Here is a 9892-nt window from a genome sequence, read left to right on the forward strand (position 1 = left end):
CAAGGCAGGAGGATCACTTGAAGCTAGGAGTTCAAGACCAGCCTGGCCAATATAGTGAGACTCCATTGCTACAAAAATTAAAATGAACAAACAAACAAAATACATATATAAAATGGTTTGTATCACCTGTATAAAAGTTAAATTCACAAAGAGCTTTTGTGGCTTCTGTAACAAATTACTGTACATTTAGTGGCTTGAAACAACAATGATTTGCCAGGCACGGTGGCTTCACGCCTGTAATCCCAGCACTTTGGGAGGCTGAGGTGGGTGGATCACAAGGTCAGGAGATTGAGACTATCCTGGCTAACATGGTGAAACCCCGTCTTTACTAAAAATACAAAAAATTAGCTGGGCATGGTGGCGGGCACCTGTAGTCCCAGCTACTCGGGAGGCTGAGGCAGGAGAATGGCATGAACCTGGAAGGCGGAGCTTGCAGTCAGCCGAGATCACGCCGCTGCACTATAGCCTGGGTGACAGAGAAAAACTCTGTCTCAAAAAAAAAAAAAAAGAAACAACAATGATTTATCATGTAACACTTCTGGAGGTCAGAAGTCCAAGATGAGACTCACTCAGCTAAAATCAAGGTGCTCGGTAGTGCGGCATTCCCTCTGGAGGATCCAGAGAGAATCCATTTCTTTGCCTTTTCTAGCTTCTATAGGCTGCCTGCATTCCTTGGCTTGCGGCCCCATTCTTTATAAGTTTTTCTTGCAACACCATATCACTATGACACTGACAGTGAAACTCCTACTTCTTTCTTCCACATTTAAGAATCCTGTGATTACTTTGGATTCCCCCCAGATAATCCAGGAAAATCTCTGTTTTAAAGTCAGCTGATTAGCAACCTTAACACTATCTGCTATATTTAAGTCTCCCTTTTCACAGTGTGATATAATAAGAAATATATTTGTCCATAGTTTCTGTCATGGAGCTCCTGAAACATCTGGCATTTCCTGAGTGATGGGAGTTTCTTTTGTTATTCAGTATGAGCCCCATTTGTTTTTTTGTTTTTTAGAATGTAACGACAATAAAACTAATCTTAATTTTATTTGCATTTTATACATCAAATATTATATATTTGAGTCTACACTATTTCTATCTATTTTTGAAAAATGATTAAACAAACACTTAATATCAAAGGCAGAATCACATTTGGTCAGGTTCATGTTGATAATAACTGGAGCTTGATTTTTGTTGTTGTTGTTGTTGTTTTTGAGACAGAGTCTCGCTCTGTCACCCAGGCTGGAGTGCAGTAGCACAATCTTGGTTCACTGCAACCTCTGCCGGGGTTAAAGGGATTCTTGTGCCTCAGCCTCCCGAGTGGCTGGTATTACAGGTGCCTCCCACTATGCCTGGCTAATTTTCTGTTTAGTAGAGATAGGGTTTCACCATGTTGGCCAGGCTGGTCTCGAACTCCTGACCTGAAGTGATCCGCCCACCTCGGCCTCCCAGTGTGCTGGGATTACAGGCACGAGCCACCAAACCTGACCTATAACTGGTTTTGAGTTAATGTAAGTATCTGGGATGGGCCAGCATTAACCAAGACGATGGTGATGGACCTTAATCCAACAACCATCACTGCAATGCCATACTATTCCTTTAATTTTACCCTCTTTGCGAACTTTGAAGCAGGACAAGAGACCATTGTATTTCCAAACAGGTAGATTTCTTTCTTTCTTTCTTTCTTTCTTTTTTTTTTTTTTTTTTTTTAGACAGAGTTTCACTCTGTTACCCAAGCTGGAGTGCAGTGGCACGATCTCGGCTCACTGCAGCCTCTGCCTTCCAGGTTCAAGTGATTCTCCTGCCTCAGCCTCTCGAGTAGCTGGGACTATAGGTGCCCACCACCACTCCAGGCTAATTTTTGTATTTTTAGTAGGGAAGGTGTTTCACCATGTTGGCCAGTCTGGTCTCTAACTCCTGACCTCGTGATCCACCCGCCTCAGCCTCCCAAAGTGCTGGGATTACAGACGTGAGCCACCACGCCCGGCCCCAAATGGGTAGATTTCTTTTTTTGTTTGTTTGTTTTTGTTTTTGTTTTTGTTTTTGAGACAGAGTCTCACTCTGTTGCCCAGGCTGGAGTGCAGTGGCGCGATCTCGGCTCACTGCAAGCTCCACCTCCGGGGTTCACGCCATTCTCCTGCCTCAGACTCCCGAGCAGCTGGGACTACAGGCACCTGCCACCGCGCCAGGCTAATTTTTGTATTTTTAGTAGAGACGGGGTTTCACCATGTTAGCCAGGACAGTCTTGATCTCCTGACCTCATGATCCACCCGCCTCGGCCTCCCAAAGTGCTGGGATTACAGGCTTGAACCACTGCGCCTGGCCATGGGTAGATTTCTTATTTGGAATGCTCCATGTACATGTGGTATAAGAAGATGTAATGGATGCTTCTTGCTTCGTAACCCACATGGGTTTCCATTGACATTTGTTCCTATAAGCTCCAGTGTTTGTTCTAAAATTAGTGGCACTACACTGATTTCCAAAAGCCCAGGTTCATCAGGATGACGCTTTAGTACCGGGGCAATTTCAAATTCATAATGAACTACAGAGGAATGCCAGCAGTACTGTTTGTTGTTTTTTTCTACTGGTACTCAACCAAGAATGTGTACATTTTCATCAGGCGCTGGATTCCCATTTAATTGTTCTATTTCCTTTGCTGGTATCTAGCACTCTGGAACCTGTTTGAAGTCCTCCTGAAGGTTCCCAAAAACTCCTTTTGTGTTTTCTTTTGAATGTAGAAAATTGAAAATTTTTTTCGGCTTGTTTTTTGTGTTTTCTATCTAGTTGAGCCCACAGGTATGGCTAATCTGCTGCTCCCTTTTGGCAGAAGGCTCCTCTTTCACCTCCATCGAAAAACACATGGTATTTTTTGCTGCATGGAGCCCAGGCACCTCTTAGTGAGCCCAACAAGCAGGGTGAGTATAGGGTGCACTTTTTTTTTTTTTGTATTTGTTTTGAGACAGAGTCTTGCTCTGTCACTCAGGCTGGAATGCAGTGGTGCGATCTCAGCTCACTGCAACCTCCGCCTCCTGGGCTCAAGCAATTCTCCTGTCTCAGCCTCCCAAGTAGCTGGGATTACAGGTGCATGCCACCATGCCCAGCTACTTTTTGTATTTTTAGTAGAAACGGGGTTTTGCCATGTTGGCCAGGCTGGTCTCAAACTCCTGACCTCAGGTGATCCGCCTGCCTTGGCCTCCCAAAGTGTTGGGATTACAGGCGTAAGCCATTGAGCCCAGCCAAGGGTGCAATGTCACCTGGTCCAGGCAGGGTGAAAGCCCTGCAGCAGCAACTGTAAGCCTCTATCCCCTTTCTGGTTTTTTTATTTTTTTAATTTTTTTTATCTCGCTCTGTCACCCAGGCTGGAGTTCAGTGACGCAATTTCGATATGAGCTCCCTTTGATCACACCTGAGTTTATGCTAATGAGGTGAGTTGATGTGGGGGCTGGTCACCAGAAAAAACAAGTGTTTAGAGGGTTGGAAGTTTCAGCCCTATTCACCAACCTTCTGGGAGGGAAAGGGGGATTGAGGATTGAGCTTTGTATAAACTCCTGAACAACAAGATTCAAAGAGCTTCCAAGTTGATGAACACATTCACTTACTGGGAGGGTCATACTCCTGGAGAGGGTTTGGAAGCTCCATACAAACCCCTGCCCAATACCGTGGCCTATGCACCTCTTCCGTCTGACTCTTCCTGAGTTGTGTGCTTTATAATAAACCAGTAAATGTAGGAAAAGTTTTTCTGAGTTCTGTGAGCCATTCTAGCAAATTATTAATATCAGACCTAAAGAAGGGGTCATGGGAACCCCTGAGTTACATCAGCCAGAACTATGGATATGGCATCAGACTTGCAAATGCAGTATGAAGTGGGGACAGTCTTGTGGGACTGAACCCTTAAGTCTGAAGCAAGCTAACTCCAGGTAGTTTGTGTCTCAATTAATTGAAATGTTTGACATCCAGCTAATGTTGGAGAATTGCTTGGTGTAAAAAAACACCCCAGACACAGAACCTAACATATTCATAGGTTTTGGGGATTAGGATGTGGACATCTTTGCTTCCCTAAATACTAAAGTAGGAGCCAGGCACAGTGGCTCACACCTGTAATCCCAGCACCTTGGGAGGCTTGATTGCTCCCACCTTGATTGCTCTTTAAAAATTTTTTGAAATATTTTAATTTTTAATTAAAAAATATTAGCCGGGCATAGTGATGTGTACCTGTAGTCCTAGCTGCTTGGGAGGCTGAGGTGGGAGGATGGCTTGAGTCCGGGAGTTTGAGGTTGCAATGAGCCATGATCATGATGCTGCACTCCAGCCTGGGTGACAGAGACCCAGTCTCCAAAAAAAAAAAAAAACGAAAGAAAGAAAAGAAAAGAAAAAGAAAACAAATGAAGTTGGTACCATGATGACTCCATATCTGAGCAGTACAGTAGCCACAGAAAGGATCTGTACAGTGCAGATAGGCATGCCTGTCTTTCATAGATGAGTGTATCTTTCTGTCATAGCTAGGTGCACTGTCTTTTTATAACTTGATGACAATAGATATTAAAACCATTGAGGGAGCTCTCTGAACCTGTCCTGGTTCTGAGGGCTGCCTAATTTAATAAAAAACAAATTAAAAAATAATAAAACCATCTAATTTTGTTTATTCTAATTCCACATTTAGTTAACTTCTGATTTTACCCATGTACATATTTTTTCAAGATACAGAATACTCTGACTAGACAATATTAATGACTTCTCCATTTGGCAGTTAGATTTCTCTTTTTTAAAAATTTTTTTATTTTTTGAGATGGAGTCTCATTCTGTTGCCCAGGCTGGAGTGCAGTGGCACAATCTTGGCTCACTGCAACCTCCTTCTCCTGGGTTCAAGCGATTCTCCTGCCTCAGCCTCCTGAGTAGCTGGGACTACAGGCGCATGCCACCACACCCAGATAATTTTTGTATTTTCAGTGGAGACAGGGTTTCACCACGTGGGCCAGACTGGTCTCAAACTCCTGACCTCAGGTGATCTGCCTTGGCCTCCCAAAGTGCTGGGATTACAGGTGTGATCCACCGTGCTCTGCCTATTTGGCAGCTATATTTCTCATTGTAAATTAACACCTTGGATACCGGTTTTAATATCTATTGTCATCAAGTTATAAAAAGACAGTGCACCTAGCTATGAACGAAATATACAATCATCTATGAAAGAGAGGCATGCCTATCTGCACTGTACAGATCCTTTCTTTGGCCAGTGTACATTTCATGGACAATGAAGAAAGGTGGAGTTTTTGGACCTGAAGACTCAACTCTGGATTGTGGTGAATACAGCAAAGTTCTGCAATTCTGTGTGTCCTTTCCTCAGGTAGCATCTCTCTGTCTCACTGCACATTTCTTTTTGTTTTGTTTTTTGAGACAGGGTCTTGCACTGTTGCCCGGGCAGGAGTGCAGTGGCATGATCATAGCTCACTGCAGCCTCTAATACCTGGCTCAAGGGATCCTCCCACCTCAGCCTCCTGAGTAGCTGGGACTACAGGCACACATCAACACCCAGCTAATTTAAAAAATAAAAATTATTTTAGAGACAGGGTCTCACTGTCAGTCTCAAACTCCTGGCCTCATGCAATCCTCCCTTCTCAGCCTCCCAAAGTGTTAGGATTACAGCATCAGACTGCACCCGTCCCACTGAAAATTTCCTATAAACGTGGCAAGGATCTTTCATGCATCATAAATGTGAGTTAAATGAGTTAAGACCTTTATACAAAGATGATATCAAAGGCAAGGAGGAGCCTCCTGCCCATCACAACATCAGGGCAAGAACAAAGGCTTTGAAGGCCAAGAAAGCCACACTACAAGGCAGCCACAGCCTCCTGAGGAAGGCCCATGAGTCACCCTCCAGGGGTGTAGCACACTGAGACTCCAAAGGGCCCTAGAAAATGTGTTTTCAGGAGGAACAAGTGAAACCACAGTGCCATCATTAAGTTCCCCTTGACCTCAAAGAAGATGGAGAAAACAACACGCTGGTTTTAACTGTAGATGCCAAGACCAACAAGCCTCAGATCAGGCAGTCTTTGAGAGAAACTTTATGCTATTGACATGGTGTGTACCTTGATAAAGCCCAATGCAGGCAAGAAGGCATATACTGGACTGGCCCCTGAGTACTCGGACTCGTTATTGCCAACAAAATTGGGATCATCTAAAACTGAATCAGGCCAGGCGCAGTGGCTCACATCTGTAATCCCAGCACTTTGTGGGGCCGAAGCGGGTAGATTGCTTGAGTCCAAGAGTTCAAGACCAGCCTGAGCAACGTGGTGAAACTCCATCTCTACAAAAAATGCAATAGTTATCCGGACATGGTGGCATGGACCTGTAGTCAGGAGGCTGAAGCAGGAGGTTCCCTTGAGCCCAGGAGGCAGAGGTTGCAGTGAGCCGATTTTGTGTCACTGCACTCCAGCCTGAATGATAGAGTGAGACCTCATCTCAAAAACAACAAACAAAACAAAAAACCCCCCAAAAAAACCTTGGTAGCCTGAATGTGACATGACTGTACAGTGCCATGAGACTGGAAGGAGCTATACGGACAGGAACAAGGGCTGACTCCACTGTAGCCTGTGTGCAGAGATGGTCAATGACCATAGGACTCTACCCCATCCCTGCTGCTCTGACTCTGTGAGTTTCCTTTGATGGCACATCCCTAGGTGGGGCCTAAACAATGACTGAGGTTCTTTTTTTTTTGGACACTTTTTTTTTTTCTGTTACCCAGGCTGGAGTGCAGTGGCACGATTTCGGCTCACTGCAACCTCTGCCTCCTGGGTTCAAGCAATTCTTGTGCCTCAGCCTCCCAAGTAGTTGGGACTACTATAGGCATGCATCACCAAAGCGTGGCTACTAATTTTTGTATTTTTAGTAGAGACGGGGTTTTCCATGTTAGCCAGGCTGGTCTTGAACTCCCGGCCTCAGGTGATCCGCCTGCCTTGACCTCCCAAAGTGCTGGGATTACAAGGCACAAGCCACTGTGCCCAGCCTGAGGTTCATTTTCTATCAATGCAGGAGGATAGGACTTGAAGAAGAAATTACATTTATTTATAAGAAATAATAGATTGTGACATATCTTTTAGGCGCGGCTTTATGGACTGTTACACAAAGTCATCTAACACCTCCATTATTAGGCCTGTGTCGTACCTTTCACCTTCTTCTCCTCTACAGTCCACCCACAGCCCAACTGGACTTAGTCACTCTGCATTCTTTTGTGACAGAGCTCCCAGGGGCAGAACGTAATCTATTCCTGTCTGTACCCTCGCATTCCTCTCAGGGCTTGCTTCCTCTTCCCTCCTTGGGAATGCCCTTCTGCACTCTCGTTTCTGCCTGTCAAAATTGAGTCACCTTTTGAAGAAGCCCAGTTCAAAGCCCCATCTGTGGGCTGAATTGTATTCCCTTCAACACAATTCATGTGTTGAAGTTCTAAACCCCAGTACCTCGGAATGCGACTCTATGTGGAGATAGATAGGAAATTGAAAGCGGTAATTATGTTAAAATGAGGTCATGAGGGTGGGCCCTAATCCAATATGACTGGTGTCTTTAGAAGAAGAGGAGATCTGGACACAGACTGATACAGAAAGAAGACCATGGAAAGACCCAGGGAGAAGATGGCCATCTACAGTCCAGGAGAGAGGCCTCAGAAGAAACAGATCCTGCCAATATCTTGATCTCAGGCATGGCCGCAAGAATTCTGTTGTTTAAATGGCCCAGTCTATGGTACTTTGTTGTGGGGATCCTAGCAAACAGGACCTTCTTCACTCCTGTTCTTCAGATGCACTTTGCCTTGCCTGTTCTGTTGCTCTTTGTGCAGCAGCCTTGCATGACACTTAGTTGTAAACCCAGTTATCCCTTTGGATTTGTGGGTGATTGGTTCCCGAAACCCCCATTGATACCCAAACCCTCAGCTGGCCCTTGGTATCCTTGGGTTCTGATACGTGAACAGGAGCACCCACTGCATGCTTCCTTTCAGCTTAGGGATGAGCCTCATCTATGACCTTAGCTTCTGCCATAGTCTCAGGATAATTCAAGATTGGCTAACAAAATGACTGATACCTTGACTGAAATGATGAAATGTGCTGTGGCTTGGGAGATGCAGTGGTGTAACTTTTCTTACAGTTTGGAAACAAAATGAATTACAATTAACTTGTTTCTGTGGTGGACTGTGTCACGCACCACCTAGACCCCCTAGTAGGAATGAAAAACTTATTCCCCTACCTCCCAGGAATGCTGCAGGAAGACAGCACTCAGCTGTCTTTGGTGATCCCCTGGACTTGAAGAACACTGATTGATCTAAGATCACCTGTCCTTTCAGGGCTGGCCTGTGGGAGTATAAAGGCTTGGCTTCCTATCCCCAACTCTGAGCAATTCTGAAGAGCCATCAACCTGAAGGACAACCCGTTGTGGTCCTGAGGTCTTTGCTGGGCCAGCATGGGAGCTAGACTTCTTCCTAGTCCTGCTGCTTCCTCCCCTCCTTCCTCATGTGTTGATCCTAAGAGCACTGCCTAATAAAGGCCTTGCGTGTTAACTTCTGTCAGAGTCCATTTCTGGGAAACCCAACCCAGAAAGGGTTTCATATCAATTAATTAGTATTTTCTTGTAAATTTATGGCTGTTCATACAGACAACAGAAGGTATGTGTCAAATCCATGTTAATTATGTTTATTTTGTAATATAAATTCCATGAAGGAATAAAAGGGAAGAAAAAATGATCGCGTAGGGTGGGAAAATAGGTAGTAATTACTGAATTGTAACAGAACACAAATTAATGTTATTAATTTAAAATGAAGTTTATTACTATTTCAGCTACATTAAATAACCTGGTGAGCCAGGCGTGGTGGCACACGCCTACAGTTCCAGCTACTCGGGAGGCTGAGGTGGGAGGATCACTTAAGCCCAGAAGGTTGAGGCCAGTATGGGCAACATAGCAAGACCCTGTCTCTGTAAGTAAGTAAATAAATAAATACATACATACATACATAATTTGGTGTGCTAGCCATTATTTCAATAAATTAACTTTGTGCCAGCAAAGATTTGAAGATTGGTCTCGCTTTTGTGCTGTTTGCTCTCACCTCAATTTTCTTTTTTTTATTTTTTTTTGAGACGGAGTCTCACCCTGTCACCCAGGCTAGAGTGCAATGGCGTGACCTTGGCTCACTGCAACCTCCACCTCCCAGGTTCAAGAGATTCTCCTGCTTCAGCCTCCTGAGTAGCTGGGATTACAGCTGTATGCCACCATGTCCGGCTAATTTGTTGTATCTTTAGTAGAGATGGGGTTTCACTGAAAGAGTGGCTCTGTAGGCTCAGACTAAGACCACGCCACACCTGTTGCAGTCAAGAGATCTTTATTGGAGGAGTCTGAGGGAGAGCCGAGGCGGAAGGGAAGAGAGAGAGCTCTGCAGCCTCCGTCTTTTATGCCCAAGGACGTTACGTGGGGGTTGCTGGTTGGCTGAGGGGCTGTGCCTAGGCCGAGGCGGGAAGGCGTGACCTCTGGCTGGCTCCTTTTTGGCGGGCCTGTGTTGGGGAGGAAGAAGAACCCTAAAGTTCTGGGACTACAGGCATGAGCCACCGCGCCTGGCCCTCACCTCAGTTTTCTTCAGCAGCTCTTTGCCGTGAAGGTTTGGGTTTCTGTTTGTTACTAGAAGCATCCAGACCAAACATCTTCCATGAGGGAGAAACAAAAAGCTGAAGCGAACCCCTAAATGTGCTCGATAAAAATAAGAATGAGGCACATCTATGTCAAGCAGGTGGACAACCAAGATACTGGCTGACACTTTTTTTTTTTTAGACGGAGTCTCGCTCTGTCGCCCAGGCTGGAGTGCAGTGTTGCAATCTCGGCTCACTGCAAGCTCCTCCTCCCGGGTTCACGCCATTCTCCTACCTCA

At 45.1% G+C, this 9892-nt stretch overlaps 1 pseudogene; it reads right to left on the reverse strand.

Annotated features, from left to right (window-relative positions):
- Positions 1-1053: 1053 nt before the first annotated feature.
- On the reverse strand, positions 1054-9655 carry LOC129468215 (RNA ligase 1-like; annotated as a pseudogene).
- Positions 9656-9892: the final 237 nt, after the last annotated feature.

Source organism: Symphalangus syndactylus, chromosome 18 (genome assembly GCF_028878055.3).
Source record: "Symphalangus syndactylus isolate Jambi chromosome 18, NHGRI_mSymSyn1-v2.1_pri, whole genome shotgun sequence".
NCBI classification, from domain to species: Eukaryota; Metazoa; Chordata; class Mammalia; order Primates; family Hylobatidae; genus Symphalangus; species Symphalangus syndactylus.